The sequence below is a fragment of the Ambystoma mexicanum genome, chromosome 11 (genome assembly GCF_040938575.1).
Source record: "Ambystoma mexicanum isolate Mex_15411 chromosome 11, UKY_AmexF1_1, whole genome shotgun sequence".
NCBI lineage: Eukaryota > Metazoa > Chordata > Amphibia > Caudata > Ambystomatidae > Ambystoma > Ambystoma mexicanum.
In genome coordinates, this window is record NC_090934.1 from 1,240,363,983 (window position 1) to 1,240,386,771 (window position 22,789).

The 22,789-nt window shown below is 47.1% G+C and overlaps 1 protein-coding gene across 4 annotated transcripts in view; it reads right to left on the reverse strand.

Moving 5' to 3' along the window:
• Window positions 1-22,789, reverse strand: part of ARIH1 (ariadne RBR E3 ubiquitin protein ligase 1) — a 1,069,856-nt gene that overhangs the window by 116,418 nt on the left and 930,649 nt on the right. The gene's annotated exons all lie outside the window — the stretch shown is intronic.

The window sequence follows — 22,789 nt, forward strand, 5'->3', positions numbered from 1 at the left end:
AAATAGTGGGGAACTGGATCCCGGTAAGCTCCACTCGTCGGATTCAGACCCACGCGGCCAGCATCCGAGAAGCCATAGAAATCAACCCGACAAAAAATCTCCAACAAGGAGAGGTAAGACTCGTAATAACTCCGGCACAAACAGAGAACCTCCGAGTGTGGCTCTTACACCCTCCGTGTACACTGACCACCGGCCCCCACTCAGTGTGTCAACTATGCCAATTAAAGACGACACCGACGATAGTGTTCGAGTCGGACCAATTACCCGCCTCTCCCACCCAAAGGAGATCAAATGCTCAGGACGATTGAGCTCAGCCTGTCCTGAGTGGCTTCCCACCCAGGACGCCGCATTGTCTGAGAGTGAGCTCAGACAGGGGGGTGCACTGCCCGGGAGTGATCTGTCTCACCAACCTCTGACTTTCTAAAAACAGGATGACTTACCTTTTACATCTATGGATCCTGCTGCTTTTTCTACCAGCTACCAGACTCCGCTGTGGCGAGTGGTGCTCGGGCCAAGGCTATCCGAGGATGGGCGGGCGCAATTCTGTTCTGGAGGCGGGCCTAAACAGCATGAATGGAGCAAAGACTCCACTTGACACACTCGTGGATATTGGCTGCAAGCTGGGGGAGAAAACTAAAACAAGTTTCACTCGGCATCCTCCCCCCCTCAACTCTGGCACCTAACAAAGACCTGCTCCACTTACCTGATCAACCTCAGATGACATATGGATTCTCACTAGGCGGTAGAGCAGGCCTTGTGGTAGGCTATGAAGGCTTTGTTAAAAACACTACAGCCCAAGTCCATGCTGAACCAGGGCTGGTGGCCCTTGTTGGGGCTCTTCCATCTTCATCCTGTCAAAAAAAAAACAAAACTGGGAAGTACCTGAAAATTCACCCGGCGTTGACCTTGAATCAGGTGAAGCTAGCCCAGAATCAGATTTGTCGGAAGATGTACAAACAACCAAAGAACCAAACCCGGATCAATTGAATCCGGAACCTACAGGACAGTTGTCTGAGCCATATGATCAATCTATTGCTAGGCACAGGGGATTGACTGTGCCCCCACGGAAGACAATTTCAAAGAAAAAAAGAGACGCAGAAAACTCCTGTGTCTTCTACCGTGGAAAAAAATGGAACGCGGAAATCTACAAATGAAACAAGAAAAGCACTGTGCAGAAGCCATATGGGTCCTAGCAGGAAAAATGAAATGGGGAAGAAAGTTCAATGGGGAAGAAAGTTCTTCCCCACCCACTACTTTCAAATGCTCTAAAGGACTTCAAGAAGCAATGTAAGCGAAAGCTGGACCAGGATACTGAACTTTGGGATGCTGAAATCCTGGAGGCTATACAAGACCCGTCCCCAGCTAATCAAGGTAAACGGACGTAACGATAAGCAAGATGGTCAAATGCTTGCCAACGTCAAAACTACTAAGGACAACCCAAAAGACTTCTGTGACAGCCCCCGTACTGAGGGAACACCAAGATGAAAATATCCCTGCAGCGATGAGTGGACAAGCCGACGCAGCACCTACTGTGTTACATAACACCAGTCAAGGGAAGACAAACGACATGGGGCGTCGGGTTCCAAGTCGGAAAGCCATCAGGCAGAAAGAGGCGGGGCAAACACCATACCTGGCTCCCGTCAGCAGAAAAAGCCTACCAATCAACAACCCACGCAATGCAAGAGAAAAACCACCGGCACCCGTAGCCCCGATGACCGACTATCGGAACACATAGCCACGCACCCAAGTTATTATCCTGGACAACTCGCAGGGAAGTGATGAGTCGATTACATCAAGTGCGAAGCCCCGGAGGGAGCAATTCAGCGGGTGATTGAATCTCTCTGCTGACATCAGCTTATTGCCGCACTCCCAATGGGCGATTGCCACTGAAAAATAGGAGAGTGAAATTTCATCAGCATGTCCAAGAGACTCCATCTAAAAAGCCGGATCTTCTTACGATTATGTCGGCAGTGACGATAGCCTTGGCACCGTTCAGAAAGCTTTACGAGGCATTAAATGACCCCATGAAAGATAACATAACAGTGACAGCCATGATGCATACCAAATTAATTCTTTTTAAGGTTTCATAACAGCACTAGACCAAAGAAGCAAACACCACCAAGCGCTCTGGGAAGCAAAGGTAGCACTATTGGAAGAAAAATTAAGTCTTCAAAAACCACCTCCCATAACCCAAAATATCAAAACAGAAAGAAACGCAAACGCCAGCTGAACACCCTACCTGACCCGGGAAATGGCTCCAATTTTTATAAAAACTAGTGACAAAGCAGCGCGGCCGTTGAGTCTGCCCATTAAATCAACTGCTTTAGGAGCAAAGCCAGCGAAGGAACGAAATACCAATAAAAAACAGCAAGTGCTACTGCAATTACCAGGAACCAACCGCCTGGACCGCCACGAACAAACCCAACAAAAAACATTTAATATCCAATCAGCACGCAAGTTAAACATCATGCCAACTCAGCAGTGGTGGACGGGACAAAATCACCAACACCACCTGAAGATTTTATGGTTAGAAGCTCGCTGATGGACATAACCCAACACTGGGACCCAGCAGAGGGCTCCAAACCCATGCGGGAAACTAGCCACAGCATAGTGGATCGAGAATTAAGGTCTTCAGATCTCCCTTCTACGGTGGAAAGTGAAATAACTTCTATTCAAGAAATCAAACAAAGCATCTTATGCTCCAAACCCCCGTCATCCAAGACCAAAGACCATCGGCTAAATGAATTTGAGCCCCATCCACTACGATCTAATAGCACAAGTAGTGAAAAGTCCAATATACTGGACCACTCTTCAAAAGGGAAACAGCAGTCCAATTTAACACTTATAAATCACACGACCAGTCAAGAAACAGATATATCAACCAGAGCTTCCCGCATCTTTAAAATCGAGCAGGCATCAAGCAAAGACAAGTACATGGTCCTAAACAGAAAATCAGTGCTAAAGACATTACGTAAAGTGGGCAAGCTTTGATCTTTAAAAACAGAAGATTTCATCCTGATTGAGCCGTACCACAGAGACCAAAAAGCCAACGCATACCTCCATATTAAAGCATCAGCATTGTGGGAAATCCTGCAGGAAGTGTACTCAGAACTAGCTCTTATGGGTTTCCTCCTCTCAGAGCCACAAGGGGCTCTCATGGAGACTGACCAAACAAATAATGTCCGAGATTCGACGACAAAGGAACATTGTTACAAATCAAGAACTGAGGAACTCTATAGAAGCAAAAGATGGGAAAGAAGGTCGATCTCTCCAGAAGAACTTCGCCATAGACCAAGCAGGCCACAGACTGAATGGTTAAATTCTACAAAACACTATTCGAGGTCCAAAATGAAACCAGAAAATGCCAGAGGCAAAGGAACGACAGAACTCAAGGCCGGACAAGGCTTACCAATGTTGAGCACAATTAGTCTCGCAGCTACAAGACCGTATCATCGGCTAATCCAGCCCCTTCCGGTTTCCGGAAGACAACAGCAGACCCCAAGCAGGACCCCTCGGATGGAAACCTGAGGGGCCTGTGGTCTTGGGTCCAATCAGCTCTGAGCTCCAAGTCCAAGAGATAGCAATCACCACTGGATGTACCATCTTTTCATCCACTGCAACTGGACTTTGATACCGTCTAAGAAATCCTTAAACATGGGCTTGTGGAATACTAGAGGCCATGTCCATCTGACCAAACCAGACAGCCACGACTTGGGGGCCTATGACATCTTGTGCCTCCAGAGACCTGGTTGATTGAGAAGCCTGCCCTTGACGGTTTCCCAAATGAAACATCTCCTGCATCCAAAGGTCTGTTAGGACGTCCCTCATCGGGCCCGTTAATAGCGATCCATTCCAGCTCAGGGATAACTATTACGAAATATAAGGGGCCTAATAATTTTTCATGAAGTGCAATGGGCAATGAAAAATTATCTTTTTGGTGAGGGGGATGTCCAGATGCTGCAAGAGATGTGGATAATTAACGAAATTGCAGTAGAGGGTTACCATATAGAGGTGCAAGGTGCCTCCCAGAAAGCAAGAGGGAGGCTGAGCAGGGGGATGCTTTTAGCCTTTAAATGTGCCACATTTAAGGATATCAGCATTGTAGAATCGCATACGCAGGGTTTGCAATAGTGTAAAGCAACGTTGAAGAATGATAAATATGAGCAGGTGTTATTGTTTTGTAACATCTATTGGAACCCTGCTTGCATGGATCTTGGTGTCTTCTTGAACCAGTTAGCCAAATCGCCGGGTCACTTGAAATCTTTGTACTCTGGTGCGGACATCATTTTGGGAGGGGACCTGAAAACACAATGTATTCATTTGTCAAGGGATCAGACAAAGTCGAAGAGGATTACAAAGAATGGTCATTTATGGGTAGAATTTCTGAAAAAAATGGGACCTCAAAATGTCAAACGGAAATCTGCCAAGAGATACCCCAGCTAAACCCTCCAGAATCCAGGGTAGTTCTATATCAACAATGGATTATTTGCTTCTCTCAGGCCTTCTTTTCCAACAAATAGACACCCTGAATATCAGAGGGGGTGGGGGGGAGGGAGCAATCACCTTCGCTTACAGCTTTGCTTCCCAGATATAACATTTCCCAGGTAGACCACCGGGAACTCAACTGAAAAAAACACTAGTGTCTAGAGGTGAGGAAGGAAAGAGTCCAGCAACTTAAATATAAAGCAGGGGGACCAGCCCTTAATGAGAGGCTATTAGCTTTGCCTGAACATATTCAAAGAGTTGTTCCCCGTCAAGCTTTGTAAAGTTTATTTGGCTGACTTATCCACCAAAGACCAATAGTGGGGGAGCAAAACATGCTCACCGACATATATATGAGTAAACAATGGAAAGGAAAAAAGAACTTAAGAACCCAAGAGAAAAAAAAAAAAAAAAATTGGTAATGAGGAGGTTGAAAAGGCAGAAAAAAAGCCTTAAAGTCATACAAGGAATGGTCATTGTCGAGGAACATAAAAAGATACCAACAGGACGGGGAACATATATTGCAGTTGTTGGCTAAGAGGGATGAGAAGGGCTTCTGGAATGTAATAAATAAGTTGGAAGGAAAAAGAACACACAATGTAACTACCTAAACTTAGCATTTGGTAAATCGGGAAAAACTGTCAGTACAACACTCCGGCAGAATGGCATCTGACTTTCAATGAACCAGACATTGAAGATTTAATTTTAAAAGGGTCGACCACGAAAGCCGCCGAACCAAATGGTCTGACCTATCAAGTATTAAGGAATAACTCGGGTCTGTGGACAAAATTGCTCAATTGGCTCTTTATATAGATCCTGGCAAAGAAGCAACTTCCACCCTTGTGGCAAACTGCTATAGTCATTCCCCTGTTCAAGGGAGGCGATAGGGCGCTGGCCTCGAACTACTGCCCTATCGCCCTCTTGGACATTTTTCAGCAAGATTTTTATGAAAGTCCTGTTGGGAGAGGTGGAGACCTGGGAGAGAGGAGCAAGGGTATTATCCAAGTGTCAAACAGGGTTTAGGAGGAGGTTATCAACCGCAATAAATGGCATGGTGATAAATCTTATGAGTGAAAGGACGCAGGAGAAGCGTGAAGAACAACTGTACGGAGCATGGGTAGACTTTTCCAGGGCCTTCATTCAGGTGGACAGGGGAAGGCTCTGGGGGAAGTTGTGAGCAAAAGGTTTACCGGAAGGTTTGTTGGGGATGCTCATTGAGTTCCACAGAGAATGAGATCGGAGTGAGATGGGATGCAGAGGGGCACAGGTCTGAACCGGTCAGAGTGAACTGGGGGATAAGGCAGGGGGGCCTATTATATGGTCATGAAGCAAAATCCCAGTTATGGAATACCATGTGGCAGAAATGGGAAGGCCTATTGTGGAAACAGGCTTTGCGTCTGCCAATGAACATGGCAATGGACAATCTTAGATTCGAGCTGGGCCTCAGATCTCCAAAATGTTAATCTGGTTGGAAACTGATAACATTTCAACAGCGATTTGTCACAGCCCAGGATAACTCAATGTTCAGACATAAGGAGGCACCGGGGGGGGGGGGCGATCAAAACTTCTGGGTGAACTAAATTCAATGGTGAAAGATCTACTTGCAGAGGGAGAGATCGGGACAGAGTTGCTGCAAGAGAACCCAACAAATGCAAAAAGGAAATGGGAGAAATGGGTTTGGATATAGACTATTGGAAAAGTGAGATCAGGTTCCCACCCCAACCCCCTACAAAAAAATGATTAAAAATTGGGGTTTCTAAGCAAATACTTGATCAAATTTCCCGACTGGAGAATTAGGAGCAAATTCCTAAGGTTGAGATTGAATTTATTACACACCAGCGAGTTTTTGCAAAAGAGGAATGGGGGAGTTGGCTATAAACCTTTGGTTTTCTGGATTTTTGCACATATGGCAATCAATTAAACATCTAATGGAGTGCGAAGGAACTTGAAGGGCCAGACAACAATTCTTCGGCAAATATGTATCCGAGACAACATACTGGGCTCAAAATCAATTATGGGAAATATTGATAGGTCAGTCTCAGCAAAAGACAATAGCAGTGATACAAATGCTGGAGAGTTGTAAGCTAGGGCTTTAGGCCCTTGGGAACAAGGGCAAACCTGTTTTTTGGTAATCGGAAAACTGACAAAAAAATGTGCAAGTATGAATTCCATCTGGCGCAAAAAAAAAAATCTGCTGGTCCATTATTTGGCTCCACCCTCCTTTTTCATCTCTGTCTCTCCCCCTTTCTCTTGTTTTTCTTCTCTCATTTATTTTTCTTTCCTCATTCTCCACCTGCATCGCTTATTCTCCTTTGGGATTGTCAAGTATTTGAAATGGCTACATTTAAAGAAAAGGTTATTGTTTTAATGAGCTTTTCAAGTTTTGTGGAGACTGTCATTGTTTTCCTAACCTGAATGGAGGAAAACCTATGTTTAAATATGTGTTTGTGATAAAATGAATTTGTTGCCCGTGAAAGGTTTTTTTATAATCATATACAATAAAAAAAAATAACTATTACGAAAAAATAGCTGAAAGTTATGAACTATTGGCAGTCCTAACAACTGGGACCTACCATGTTCCGGCATCCAACTCATGGTCTACCATGGTCTACCACGCCGTTGGCAATTGTCAACTTATACTGGAACCCTCAAAGAACCTCCACGGCAAAATTCTGTGCTACAGTTGCCGATGTTAGACATTTCTGTTGAGCACGAGATGCCCATCATCTGTGCAGATCTAAATGCCAAATGTGCAGATTCCAATATCGGCCTAAAGAAAAAAAAATCACTAGCTATATCCTCGACTGAAGAAAGGGGGCCGGCTTGGATGGCACTAATGAAGTCAAGGAAAGTTTTCAACGTGGCATGGTTACAAAACAACCGGTGTTTGATACCAACATGGGAACAAGACAATTCCTCAGCCACGTTGGACTACATCTTTGCCTCCTAAGCCCTGCTTCCACTTACAGGGGCTTTTGTGCTAATCAGAACCACAGAGAGCGACCACAATCTGCTCAAGTTAACCTGGATTTCCAGTTGCCCTCAGATGACAATCTACATAACGAATATCGAACTCAGCACCCACGTCTTCGCCGGACATCAGACATTCGTGATCTCTAAGAAAAATACAAAGCTCTAATGTCTAGCGAACATATTCAAGAAGAGACATATAGAGCGAGCTATGTCCCGCTCCTACTGACTTTCAAAAAGATGACTTCGGGCGCAATTAAACCAATCACCAGCACCAACCATACATACGACAGCACCTTAGTACTTAAAAGAAGGTTCTTGAGAAAACTGAAGAGAAACTGTCACTCTCAACACCGAAGAAGTTTGGACCGTTTTTCATCACAAGACCAAAAATACAATCCTCATTAGTAATATCTTCTCCCATTGTAAGCAGACAAAACTAATTCCGGACTCATGGACCCAAGCAGTAGTTGTTCCGACCTTCAAAAAGGGCAACCGAGAAGATCCTGCCAACTATCGGCCTATAGCCCTGTTAGACATTATTGGGAAGATTTTTGCAACTCTGCTAGGAATATTCAAAAAATGGGCTTGAGCATCTCTCAGCGCGGATCCCTTTCAAACGGGTTTCCAGAAGAACGCTAGCACGGCGGTGAATGTCCTGATACTGAACATAATAAAGGACAACGTAATGATAGGTGCCCCCCGTGTTTTTCTTGCTTTCGTCGACTTGTCGCAAGCTTTCAACAGTCAACAGAAAAAAACTCTGGACCAAACTCAAGGGTTGGAATTGCCCTCAGTCCATTTTGGAGCCGTTGATCGCCTTGCACTCGAACACCAGTATACAAATGCGTCTAAGCCAGCAGGGTTTACTATCCGAAGCTATACCATCGGAGCGTGGAGTGAAACAGGCAGCCCTTTGGCACCTGATCTCTCCATTGCCTTTCTGGGTGACTATAAAGACTCAAGCCAAGATAAGATCTTTCCACCTAAAAGTAGGGAAAGGCGCAGTCTCGCAAATTTTATACGCAGACGATCTGATCCTATTGGATCAAACCCAGATTGGCCTCCAGGGTCAACTCAACAATCTTGCACACTACATGGAGGATAATAACCTTGAAATCAATTAAGTGAAAACTAAAATACTGATTCTGCAAAATCCCCGTAAGAAAAAAATAAATAAAATAAATAAAAATAAAAAAAATCGAAACCGTCAAGTCTTTCTAATACTTGGGAGTCCAAATCGATAGCTATAAGAAAGCGATGAAAATGCAACAGGCACTCTGGGACAAAACGAAGAACCTTACAGCCCAGACTAGAGCAATCGATAAAAGTATGGAAAATTCTCCCTACTCCCAGCAATTCAGTTTTATAAGGCTAAAGTTGTTCCTCACTAACTTACGGTATGGACGCGACTGACTATTCCTTCCTCCCTATGGCCAAAATTGGAACGCTTCCTGTGGAAATCAGTATTGGGCTCCCAAAATCTACTTCGATTGCTGCAATTGGAAGAGAACTGGGTCTACTTTGTCTGCAACAGTTGAACAAAGCACCACGCAATTATTCAGGAAAACCCAGTTCCCAGACAGCCTTCCTATTTACCAGCTGATTGCCAAGGAAATTAACAGTGGCAACAACAACTTGCTAAGAGTGGGGAAAAGCACAAAGAAAAAACTGTGCTAGATAGCCTGCACAGAGGAGGATCTGCTACATAATCCGCAAAGAGTAAAAAAAACCAAAATGGAAAATCAGGATTGGATTGCAACAAACACCAAAGCAGTAGCCAATAAACTGCTAACCCATCTTCCGATGACTTTCAAACTAAAAGAGCCTCTGGCATATTGTGTCAAGTACCCAGACAAATCCATCAGGAACATTTTCATGATAGCACGTCTAAATTTGCTACCCACGCAAGAAATTTTGGCAATTAGGGCGGCTAGTGATGTCAACAAATGCAGATTATGTGACAATCTACACCAGCCGGAAACAAGACATCTGATGGCATGTCCTAAAATGAGACAGGAAAGAGTGGCATATCACACACCACTACTTGCAAATACTTTTCTTAATGAATAAATATGGTGGCACCATCTGATTTCGGGTGATCAAACCCGATGGATTATTGCGACTGCTAAACATCTGAACATCGCGCTGGAAAAGATAAATTCTCGCTTAAAGATAACACCCCCAACCCCCATACTGTCGATTAGACAAAAAAACGGTTCTGCAACACGTCTATCCTGTTCCCTTCATTCCTTCTGTAGTCCTTCTGCTTCTTAGACCTTATAAAAATCTTAATTATCATACACAAATAATTAAAAAATATATATATTGTTTTAAGTCACTGAGGATTCCCGGTTTCACAGGGAAGGGGATATTCAGGCATCTGAATCTATGAAAGATCCAATGCTGGAGAATTAAACCTTCTCTGTGACACTGCACTGGAGCTGCTGTGTGTCACCATATAAAAAGTAGATGCCTATGGGGTTTGTCAGACTCCAAAATACAAAGAATACAGAATCCAAATCAGGTCAAAAATAGAAGAGTGAGAAAGGTCTCACTCACTCCAGGAGAAAAATGTAAAGTCCTAAAGTCCAGCAAAATAGCTGGGAGTCTCCAATGTTGAAGGGAATTAGCACATAAATTAGAATTCTATGTCAAGACCGGAGGCTCCCATTATGCTTCTCTTTCTTTATTTAAATAATTAAAGAAAGCGCTCAGCAGCAAGTTATTTTCTCAGTGTGCAGAAAAATATAACAAATTTAACAATGAAGCGACATATGTCCTAAGAGTCTTGAAATAAACTACATTTCCCAGGGGGTCTGAGGAAAGTTCAGTATAAGGTCACTAACATGTGACCAGTATCCTCCAATGAATGGCCAAGTCCCCACAAACAGTCCCGAATATGATGCACTTCCTCTTTCTTTGCTGCTCACAGCAAGAGCTAAGTACATCATATTCAATTTTGCATTATTGTTTGCTAATTTGTGTTCGTTACTCTATTGTTACATACTTTTATATATTGAGGCTTTAATTTGATTTACCTCGCCGCGCTAATATTTTTGTGGTCAAGATGCGCTTCGGGCCATCAGCTGCGTATTCACCTCTCTCCGATGCCAGCTACTTCCTACTGGCGTCAGAGAGTACTGCGCGGCAAGATAATCTTTTTTCGGCTTTATAAGCCGTGTATCCGTTGACGCGAGGGTCCGCCTTGTGAACCCTCGCCTTTGTCCTCCGCCGCCGCTTCCCCAATGCGCTGTGGGAAGGGAAGTTTCGGGGAAGCGGTGGCTTCGGCCTCTGTGAGGGAGTGCCTGCTCCTGCTTTATTCAGATTTCTGACGCTCGCGAGTGCATTTTTCGTTACGTTTCCATAACGAATTTGCGATCACGAGCACTAGGAGCCGAGACCCTCATTCATCGGCATCTATTTAAAAAAAAAAAAGAAGCAAACGAGGAGACAGCCTATGCTGATACTGCCCATTTGGACAGGGCTACACAAAAGCTTGTTGTATTCATAACTGTGGGCTTGAGAGAAGGCGGTCTGTGCCCACAAAGAAGAAAGGCGTTGACACAGGGCGTGCCAGTAATACTATCCCTAGTGTGACGTCCACTGTACCCATGATCCCTCACGCTTGGAGGACCCTCAGATTGTATTTTTTCTGACATGAGGTAGCATGAGGAGTAGCGCGAGTACAGATTATCCAAGCAGATAGATAAGACTAAAAGCATTGAAGCACCTTCTCTTAGATGGGAGGAAGGGCAGGCGCATGTGAATCTAAGCAGATACAAGCATCAGAAATAAGATTACGGTGAGTAATGTATCCCTTCTGAGGCTTGTGGAATCTGCTTAGATCACATGCTGTCCATACATTAGCAAGCAGTGTTAGGAGGTGGGATGTGAGAAGGGTCATGAGCAAATAGATGTCTTAGAACCGCTTGTCCCACTTGAGTGTCTTGGAATGAGTGTCAATGCAGTAGTGCTGAGTAAAAGTGAATAAAGCTCCATGTAGCTGCTTTGCAAATGGTTTCAAGGGGTACATTTGCAATGAAAGCCAGAGTTGGCCCCAGTGCCTCTAGTAGAGTGGGTTCTTGGCGTAAAAGGCAGAGTTCTTTCAGAAAGGGAGTAACATAGCTGGATACAATTGACTATCCACTTCGAGATGACACGTTTAGAGACGCAGTCACCTTCTCTGCCTGTAGCTACCTAGACAAATAGTTGCTCTGTTTTTCTTAGCGGCCTGGTCTTGTCTACATAGTAGAGGACCACTCTTCGCACATCTAGAGTGTGTAGTTTCACCTCAGCAGCGCTTCTGGGTTCTTGGAAGAAGGCCGGAAGCTCAATGGACTGGTTAACATGGAATTTAGAAATGAATTTAGGTGAGAACATAGGGTGTGTTCTTAGAACCAGTTTATCCTTATGAACAGTAAAGAAAGGGACCCTTCTTATGGATGTAATGGCTACTAAAAAGGCAATTTTATAGGTCAGGCGTTTGAGACTGGCTTTATGCATGGGTTCAAAGGGTGGGCCCATGAGCTTAGCAAGCACCACATTAAGGTCCCATCCTGGTGGTGGGTTTGAAATTGGAGGGTGGAGTCTCTTTACCCCTTCCATGAAGGCTTTTACCACCTGTAGTTTCCACCACGAAACCTTGTTATGTGAGGGGGTGTAGGCCGCCAGCGCCGCCAGGTGTATCTTGAGTGAGTTAAATACCAACCCTGCGTCCAGCAGGTGAAGCACGTATGTGACGATGTTGGAAGTAGTGCAATCAACCGGGTTGATTTGCTTATTATGGCACCAGGTAACAAATCTTTTCCATTTGTCAAAGTAACAGTGCCTCGTGTTAGGTTTCCTAGATTTTTTAAGGATGTCCATACATCTCTGTGGTAAGTTGAGATGTCCAAACTATGACTTCAGGAGCCATGCTGCCAAGTTCATTGAGCTGGGTTGAGGATGCACGGTTTGACCTTGGTGCTGGGACAGTAGTTGTACCAGCACGGGTGTCTGATGGGATCGCACACCGCTAGTCTGCTAAGTGTGGGAACCACGGTTGCCTCGCCCACATGGGAGCAACTAGGATGAGCGTCATCGATTCCCTGTGCATCTTGTTGACCACCTTCCTCATGAGAGGGGTTGGTGGAAAACCGTAGGCAAACATCCCTGACCAGTTCATCCACAGGGCGTTCCCCTTGGTGTGGCTGAGGGAGTCTGGATGTGAATCCTGGGCATTTACCCGTTTTCGCTTGTGGCGAATAGGTCTGTAGTGGGGGAAACCACACTGAGAAGATGTCTTCTATGACTTCTCTGTGTAGACACCATTCTTGTTCTTCTGGGAGGGGATCTCTGCTTAACGCGGCTGCTGGTGAATTGAGATCCCCTGGAACATGTTGAGATGACAGGTAAATGTTCCGTCTGAGTGCCCATGTCCACCTTTTCTGGGCAAGCCTGGACAGATTTGGCGAACAAGTCCCTCGCTGTTTGTTTATGTAAAACATTGCTGTCGTACTGTCTGCTAGGATTTGTACCGACAGGTTCAACAGGTGGGGTTCTAAAGCTCGAAGCGCTCAGAAGACTGCCAGAAGCTCTAGCAGATTGATATGATTCTTGGCCATTGAGTGAGACCAGAGACCCTGAGCTGTGTGGTGGAGGAGGTGTGCTCTCCACCCTGACAGGGACGCGTCTGTAGTTAGTACAGCTTGTATCTCCGGATTATAAAAGGGTTTCCCCCTTTGACAGGTTCTCTTGTCCGCCAGTGAAGACTTTGTACAAGTGTTGGCGAAACGACCACACCACCAGATCGTCCCACTGACCACTTGCCCGAGACCAGTGTTTCGCCAACCATTCCTGCATGGGTCGCAGGCACGTGCGGGGGACCAGGTAAATACAGGACGCCATCATGCCTAGCAAACGCATCGCTTTGCGCACCCTCATCTGGCGACTGGACTAATAGAGGAATTTGCAGTAGTAGATTCCAAATTCTTTCCTCTGATGGAAAGGCCAACCCCTCTTGAGTGTTTAGGACAGCTCCTAGGAACTGTTTGGAGGTGCTTGGCACCAGGCTTTTTTTTTCTTGTTGATAGAGAAACCCAATTGGAAGAGGAGGTCAATCGTTCTTTGAATGTTGGATCTGCAAATTACTGGGGTCTCCCCCGTGATGAGCCAGTCGTCCAGGTAAGGGTACACTGGGATTGCCTCTCTGCGTAGGTGTGCCGCTGCCACCGCCAGTACCTTGGTGAATACCCTTGGAGCCGAGGCTATACCGAAGGGCAGCACCTTGAACTGGTAGTGCGGACTGTCCACCTTTAAGCGCAAGAATCTTGTGCGCGCTGGGAACATGGAAATATGAAAATAGGCATCTTTCATGTCCATTGTTGCCATGTAATACCCCCCTTTTTAGGAGGAGGATTACCTCTTGGAGAGTAGTCATGCGAAATTTTTGGGGCTTGACATAGTTGTTTGCAGGGCGTAAGTCTAATACTGGGCGCATTGTCAAATCTTTTTTGGCACAAGGAAGTAAGTTCAATAAATACCCTTGTTTACCTGGTTGCCCGGGACGAGTTCTATCGTGTCCTTTGCTAGAAGATTGACAATCTCCTCGAGGAGGATATTTTGGTGGTCCAGGGAATGTATTTGTCGTGGAGGGTGGTTTTGGGGGCACTCGAGCAGTTCGATGCAGTATCCTGCGGACACTGTGGACAGCACCCATCTGTCTGATGTGATCCCTTCCTATGCTTGGGTGAAGTTGGCAATGCGCCCCCCTACTGGGGATGCGTGTGAAGGGACCCTGAGCGGAACGTCACTGCTTTGCGGGAGGCGTACCGCCTCTGCTGGGGCTGCCTCTACCTCTACCACGGCTCCTTTTGTTTCCTCTGCCGTAACTCTGGGTAGTCTGCTGGTTGTAACCCCATGATGTACCCTGTCCCTGTGTATAATTGGAGCCCCTTTGGGAATTTTGGCCGCGTGGGCGACGAAAATTACTATTCCCCTTTGATTAGGGGGCTTATTTGTCAATTGTCCCAGGGACTTCAGAGTATCATACTCGTCTTTGGCAGTCTTTAATGCGTACTCAACCGCAATGCCAAACAAAAGATTAGGCTCTACCGGAATGTCGTTTAGGGATGCCTGCGTTTTGGGTTTAAACCCTGACTGTCTTAACCACGCGTGCCTCTTAATGACAGTGCTCTCTGCTATGAGCTGGCCAGCGTTGTCTGCGGCGTCAAAGGTTGTCTTAAGGATGCAACCGGACACGGCTCTTCCCTCCGACACGATCTGGGCCAACTGACCCGTTAGTTGTTCCGGTACGGAGTCAATGAGGGCAGCTACCTGCTCCCACTGGTGGCAATTGTAACTTGCCAGCAGAGTGGTGGTGTTGGTAATCCTTGCTTGGTAAGCGGAGGTGGAGGCTACCTTCCATCCCAACCCGCAAATCCTCTTGCTCGCCTTGCCTGGGGGGGCCTCAGATGATGATGATAGAGGAGTCCCTGCACTCTTTCTGGTGTTAGTAATTACCAAGGAGTCTGGCTTCAGTTGACTCCTTATGCAAAGTGGGTCTGACTGGGCGGCCCAGAACAATTTCTCGATTCTGGGGTTTATGGCCCTGGTGAGATTAGGAGTGAGAAGGGAAGGATCAATTTTCCTTTGGATGGACTTGAGAAATGGGATGGTTTGAGCAATGGGTCTTTTTTCTCCTACTAGTTCTTCTGCAAAGTCCCTCTCTTCCTGCGCCCCTTGAGTGTCTATGCGGAAGTGCTCTGCAGCTTTTGACAAGACCTAATTTAGGAGGGGCTGGTTATCTACTGGAAAGTCGGTAACCTGAGGTTCTTTGCTAACAGGAGAGTCTATCCTGTAGACCTCTGCAACGTATTCCTCCTCCCCATCTTGGCCCTCGTCATCTCCATAATAATCAACCCCCCGTTTGGTCGTCCAACATTACTAAATCTGTATCCTCATCATACTGTTGAGTATCTTCACCATACTGTTGGTAGGGTTGTATGTAGAAAGGGTCTGAACCCAGGCCCTGAGTTGGAGTCCCAAAAAAAAGTTTTTTTTACTGGGGGGCTGAGGGTCTCTGGATCCTGAAGGAGTAGCGTTATCTGGGGGTATAGATGAGGAAATGTTCTGCTTTTTAGACTAAAAATCAGCCAGGGAAGACTTTCTCCTCATAACCCTGTATTTCTTCACTGCTCCATTCTTTGGAGCTGGGAATGACGACTTCCGGAGAAGTCCTTTCTTCTAAAACGGTCTTGGACTTAGGGGCAGAAACAGGGGTCTTGGATTTTTGTTTATCTGAAGACTTCTTTCCCTATGTGTCTGTTGGGCAGAAGTTGGTTGAGAAGCCTTTTTCTGCTGTTTGACCCCCATCCCCTTGAGAAGAAGTCTTTCCCTGAAGTTTTCACCTTCTCTGAGCTTTTTGACGCCTGGTGTCGAGATTCAGGGGTACCCTCTCTCTCTCTACAGAGTGTGCATGTTGGGACTCGGAGACAGACGCCGCGTGGGCTGCCGGAGCCGACTCCTGGTGTGCGGCCTGGGGGTGGACGTCAGACTCGTCTTCTGACAAACGTACCTCTGTGACTTGGGGAAGCGAGGCACTCTTGGCAACTGTGGATGGTTGCCTTGTGTCATGCGGCGATCCCGACCTGGAACGCCCAGAGGACACCGATTCCGTGGACCGCTCTCTTTGTGCCTCTTTCCGAGAACTCGACACGCGTGTCGAGTCAAGGTTGGACTTGGAGTGTTTATGTGTAGTAGTGGTGTGGGTAGCGCTCGTGTCGCCGGGTGTGTTCCCCATAACTGCCCTGCCGGACAATCTTCCGAGGTCGGGGACTTGCGCTTGGGCGTCTTTCGACACCTCTGTGCCCACGCCACCCCAAAGTACGGCGTCGCTGCCATCTCTGAAGGCACCCTCCGCTTCCCTGGCCTCGAGTTGCCTGGCGTGGTGGGCCCAACGTTTGGTCGAGCGGTCCTTTAGTGTCTTCGCCTTGAACAGGCTACACGCTCTGCAGTTCGCCTCGGGGTGATACCTCAGCAGGCAAAGGTTACAGGTGGCGTGTTTGTTAACCCGAGGATACTTGCAGTTGCACTTGGGGCAACTGTAACGCTCACCTGATTCCCGCAGAGGCGCCGGTCTTGACTGGGTGAATGCCGTATCTTCAAAGGTGATGTGTAACACACGGTTGGCTCTTTGGGCTGGACCTCTGTGCACTGTATGTCTGACTCGAAGAGTAAGATGTCTGCAGATAGAAAATATGGGATTAATGAACTGGGGTTATTGGGTGCCTCTCTCCTCTTCCCTTTCTCTTCTCCTGTAGAACCCCAAAGGTTAACGCCCTCACCTTAGGCAAGTGAACGCCGAGCTCTCCATCTGCCTCGGGGCAGGGTGCCGTAACCAGTTTCTTCACTGGATAAGGGTGCAGGCCTCTTGACCTCAGAGGACTGCTGTCCGTCGTTAACTGCACGAACGGTAAGTTCTGGGCCCTTCAAATGTCTTAAAAGTCTTTTGTAATATCATCTCTTGTTTTGCAGGGTTCCGGCGATGGCGGATGGCGGGCTTGATGAGAGTTGAGGATCGAACCCGCGTGAGGAATAGAAGCGCCTGGAAGCACGTAAGTAAGCGCGTGTAGCCTGCTTCACGATGCGCACTAACTGTCCCTTTTATCTTGCAGGTATAAGTTCGGAGCTTTAGAGAAGCTGAAGGGTGCTGGAATACCCACTGGATTCGGCGTGGGAAGGAGTAATGGCACGTGAGTAATAAAGTTGCCCAATGTCTTTAAACGCACCTTCTTTTGTCTTTCAGATGCGGGATGCAGCGCCGAAGGCCTCCGGAGCGTGCGAAGAGCTGGTAAGCTTTTGTCTTTCAGATGCCGGAATGCAGCGCGAGGCGTTGGTGACAGCCGATGGACCAGGTAAGAGATGCGCTGCCACTGAAGACCGTAGTGCTAACCTGTTCTTTCTTTGTCTTTACAGGTGCTGCTGAAGACTGGATTCCAGGTTGGTAAGCCTTTGTTCCCTTAGGCCCAGGATCAGAAGCAGAAGACACGATGAGCGTTCTACTGCAGAGAATGCAGAATAACGCAAAGCAAGATTCATCCATCGGGTGTGGTTTAAATAGCCTCCTGTAGTGCTTAGGTGTCTCCTTCCACAGCCACGCCTAGGTAAGAAAAGAGTTCCTGCTTTCCAGAAGAGTTCCAGTGTTCTGAACCTAGGGAGTGGCTCCTGCCCCACCCAACAGGAAAAGTAGTCCCAAACAGAAGAGGATCAGGGGTTCAACTGGCAGGTAAGTAAGCAGCATGGTCTGCTGCAGGTAAGTCCACCCAAGCATTATGAGCCCGGCGCTTCCAGCGCTGGGACTGGGCATCTTTATGAGTCTGGTGCCACTGGCGCCAGGACAGGGTCCAAAAGGTCCCAATTGGGACTGGCTGGCACTCGGAACCGGGGTTATGGGTCTGTTCCAAGGGAGTCGGGCAAGTCCTGATCTTTTGGAAGCAGAGATCATGACAGCAACATTTAAATGGAGTGCTCTCCATATGCACCTATGGCAGCGGGATGGTGTGTGTAGGAAATAATAAGAGTGTAGAATATGTTTCCACCCCCCACTCTCCCTACTTGCGGGGGCTGAGGCCAGAGGCCTTCCAAGGCCCGGGCCGAGGCCTGCGGCCTTGCGAGGCCCAAAGTCCGTCGTGCAGCTCTCGACGGTTGTCTGTTCTTCAGACCGGCGCCGATCTTCCATGCCTCGACGTGGGAGTGAAGAAACATGGAAATATTGATTTATTTTTTTTGCAAAATGGCTGAAAGCCAAAGAACTCTGCGCAATGCTTCCGACCAGTATGGTGGAAAAAAGCAATCTTAGGGTCCTACATGCGTGAGGGATCATGGGTACAGTGGACGTCACACTAGGGATAGTATTACTGGCACACCCTGTGTCGACGTCCATTTTCGAGTTTCGAAAAACAAACTAATACTCCGCAGCTTCCACTAGATGTCGGCCTATGCACAGCATGTGATCTAAGCAGATTCCACAAGCCTCAGAAATATATGACAATGCATTACTTACCGTAAAAGCATTTCTGATGGTTGTATCTGCTTAGATTCACATGCTGTGCATAGGTCTGACATCCAGTGGTCACTGCGGAGTATTGCATTTTGTTTTTCGTAGTCGAAAAGGGGACGTCAACAAGGCGTGTCTAACACTATCCCTATAGTGACGTGTGTTGTACCCATAATCCCTCACGCGTCGAGGTCCCTGTTTGTATTTTTCTGCCCTGAGGGAGCCTTCTAGACGTGAGTGAGTACAGAAAAGATATATAGAAAAGGATGTCTATGTTCCTTCCATCCGAGCGGGGAGGAAGGGTGGGCGCATGTGAATCTAAGCAGATACAACCATCAGAAATGCTTTTACGGTAAGTAATGCATTGTCTGTTTGTTAATCTGCTTAGAATCACATGCTGTGCATAGACTAGCGAGCAGTACCCGGAGTTGGAGGTGGGTTGTGAGAAGGAACAGTAGAGAAAAGAGGTCTTAATACTGCTTGTCCCACCTGGGAATCAGATCTAGAGTGGGCATCTAGACAGTAGTGTTTTGTAAAGGTGTGTACAGAATTCCAGGTTGCCGCTTTGCAGATGGACTCAAGGGGAACATTTGCAATGAATGCTATGGATGCCCCAGTGCCTCGAGTAGAGTGTGCTCTTGGCTTGAAGGGTAGTTCTCTCTTAGCAAGAGTGTAACAGAGAGTGATGCATTGTACAATCCATCTAGATATAGTGGATTTTGAAACTGCATCTCCTCTTCCTGCTGCCACCGAGACAAAGAACTGATTAGTCTTTCTCAGTGGACTAGTTCTTTCCATGTAAAACATGACAGCTCTGCGCACATCATGTGTATGGAGGTGTTTTTCTCCTAGATTTGAAGGATTTTGAAAGAACGTTGGTAGTTCTATAGACTGGTTGACATGGAATTTGGAGATGAATTTCAGTGCGAACCTTGAGTGTGTGCGTAGAACCACTATCCTTGTAAACTGTTACAAATGGGTCTAAAACCGAAAGGGCCTGTAGTTCACTTACTCTCCTAATGGAGGTAATAGCTATTAGGAAAGCAGTCTTAAGAGTGAGATCTTTAAGAGTTGCCTTGTGCATGGGTTCAAAGGGTGAACCCATGAGCCTGGTGAGTACCACATTTTGATCCCAGCCGGGAGCTGGGTTTGCTATTGGAGGGTGTATTCTCTTTACCCCTTCCATGAAGGCTTTGATTACTGGGATCTTCCACCACAATACTTTGAGTTGTGAAGTGGTGTAAGCATAAAGCGCTGCCAGGTGTACTTTAATAGAATACTAGTCCAGAGTCCAGTAAATGGGTCAGGTACAGAATAATTTGTGTGGGAGAGCAGTCAACGGGGTTGATACTCTTCCCTCTACACCAGATGACAAATCTTTTCCATTTGCTAGAATAGCAGTGACGAGTGTTAGGCTTTCTGGCCTCTCTGAGGATGTCCATGCACCTCTGTGGAAGTTGTAAATGTCCAAATTCTATGACCTCAGGAGCCAGGCTGCTAAGTTCATGGTCTGAGGGCATGGGTGCAGTGTCCTGCCCCTGTCTTGTGACAGCATGTTGTACGGGCAGGGCAGTTTCACTGGAGGAGATAGAGACATCTCCAACAAGTGAGCGAACCATGGCTGTCGGGCCCACATAGGGGCCACCAGTATCATGGTAACTTGTTCCTGGTCCATCTTGTGCACCATCTTGTTGAGAAGGGAAGTCGGGGGGAAAAGCGTAAACAAATTTCCCTGACCATGGAATCGATAGACCGTTCCCCTTGGACTGGTTCTGGGGGTACCTGGAGGCGTAATCTTGGCATTGAGAGTTTTCCAGAGTTGCGAACAGGTCTATTTCTGGGAAACCCCACTGTGTGAAGACGTTGAAGACGATGTCTTCTTGTAACCGCCATTTGTACTCTACGGGCAGGGGGAAGTCTCTGCTGAGTTCGTCTGCTAGCAGATTGATTTCCCCTGGTACATGTTGTGATAGTAGGAACATGTGTTTGAGAGCCCACTTCCAGATGTGCTGGGACAGCTTGGACAGTCCTGGAGAGTGAGTGCCCCCTTGCTTGTTGAGGTAGTACATGGCTGTGGTGCTGTCTGTGAGGACCATCACTGTCTTTCCTTGTAGGTGTTCCTGAAAGGCTTTCACTGCTTTGAACACCGCTAGTAGTTCCAGCAGGTTTATATGCTTGGATGCTAAGCTCGGAGTCCACGCTCCGTGAGCAGTCTGATGGGATAGGTGAGCCCCTGATCCTGTAAGGGATGCTTCTGTGGTTAGAGTGGCTTCCACTGCGGGTGTGGCCAAAGTTTTCCCTAATAACAGGTTTTCTTTTGTCCACCACCGTAGCGAGAGAACCAAGGCCTGCGAGACCACCACTAGATCGTCCCATTGTCCGCTGGCCTGACACCACTGGCTGTTGAGCCACTCTTGCATTGGGCGCATGCGCGTGTGAGGTACCAAATAAATACAGGACGCCATCATTCCTAGCAAGCGCATTGCTTTGCGTACCGTCACCTCTCGACCTGCCACATAATGGGGGATCTGAAACAGCATTTTTTGGACCCTCTCGTTGGAGGGGAAAACGAGGCCGTCCTTTGTTCGAATTAGAGCCCCAAGGAATTGTTTGATTTGGCTGGGGTCTAAGCTGGACTTCTTTTCGTTGATGGAGAAGCCCAGTTGGAACAAAAGGTCTACAGTCTTTTGGGTATTGGAGAAGCATGTTTCGTAAGAATCCCCTGTTATGAGCCAGTCGTCGAGGTAAGGGTATACCGGGATGGATAACCTGCGCAGGTGGGCCGCTGCCACTGCCAGTACTTTCGTGAATACCATTGGTGCAGATGCTATTCCGAAGGGTAGTACTCTGAACTGGTAGTGTTTGTTCTCTATCTTGAGCTTGAGGTATTTTCTGTGCGCTGGCAACGTTAAAATAAGAAAGTATGCATCTTTCATGTCCAGTGTTGTCATGTAATCCCCCTGTGATAAGTGGGATTACTTCCTGCAAGGTCACCATACAAAACTTTTGGGGTTTGACAAACTTGTTCGCTGGGCGCAGATCTAATACAGGGCGCATGGTTAAGTCCTTTTTGGGTACAAGGAAGTACACTGAATAAATACCTTCTGTTACCTGAGATAGGGGGACAGCCTCTTATAGCTTCTTTTTTCAGTAGCTCTTCTACTTCTTGTAGAAGAATGTGAGGTGTTCCGGTGTCATGCGTCGGTTCCGTGGGGGACTGTACTTCGGGGAACCGTTGAATTCGATGCAGTATCCGTGGGCTATGGTTGATAATACCCAGCGGTCTGACGATATTCCCTCCCATGCTGAAAGGAACGATGTTAGCCAGCCCCCGACCGGTGATGCATGGGAGGGGACCCGAATCTTCGGGTCATTTGTTGGTATTGGGCGTGGAACCTTTGGGGCTGGAGCCGCGACCTCTTCCCCTGCCACGGCGTTGGCCTCTTTGACTGAAATGGGTGTTACCCTGGTTAGAGGGCCAGTTGGTAGCAGAGTAAAATTGCTGTTGGTTTTGCTGCTGGCGTTGGCCACGAAAGGAGCGTCTATTGCCATAGCCGCGTCTGTTAGGGGGCCTAGAAATTTGGTCAAGAGTTTTGATGGTATCAAACTCTTTCTTCGCATGTTCTAGGGCCTCATCAACTGCTTTCCCAAACCGATGCGTTTCTTCTATGGGCTTATTTATCAGGGAAGCCTGGGTTTCCGGCTTAAATCCCGAATTGCACAGCCAGACATGGCGTTTGAAAAGTGTTCCCTGAACCAGGGAACGGCCAGCCGTCTCTGCGGCATCTAAGGAGTTCTTTACGATGCCCTGGTTTACAAGAGTTCCCTCTGAGATTGTAGCTAACAGGCGTGAACGCAGGGGTTCTGGTGCGTCCTCTGCTTCGCTGCGCAGCTGGCTCCACTGTGCATCTGCGTAGCTAGCTAGTAGGGAATTGTTATTTGCAATCCTAGTTGAAAAGGCGGCGGACGTCGTGATTCTCTTCCCAAGTGCGTAGAGCTTTTTGCCCTCTGTCAGGTGGTGCCTCACTAGTGGATAGGGGTACCCCTGCTCTTTTCCTTGTACATCAGAGGCCATTCTATTCCGGACTCCCTCGTAGTTACTAATACAACGGGTCAGAGGGTGAAGGGCTGAAGAGCTTTTCTATCCGGATTGGAAAGGGAAGGAGTTATTCTTCTCTTTATAGAAGCCAGGAGCGGAATAGACTGACTAACAGGGGCTTTTTCTTTAATAACTTTCTCTACAAAGTCTATGTCAGGAAGAGTCTCCTCTGTGTCTATTTCAAAATGCGCTGCTGCCTT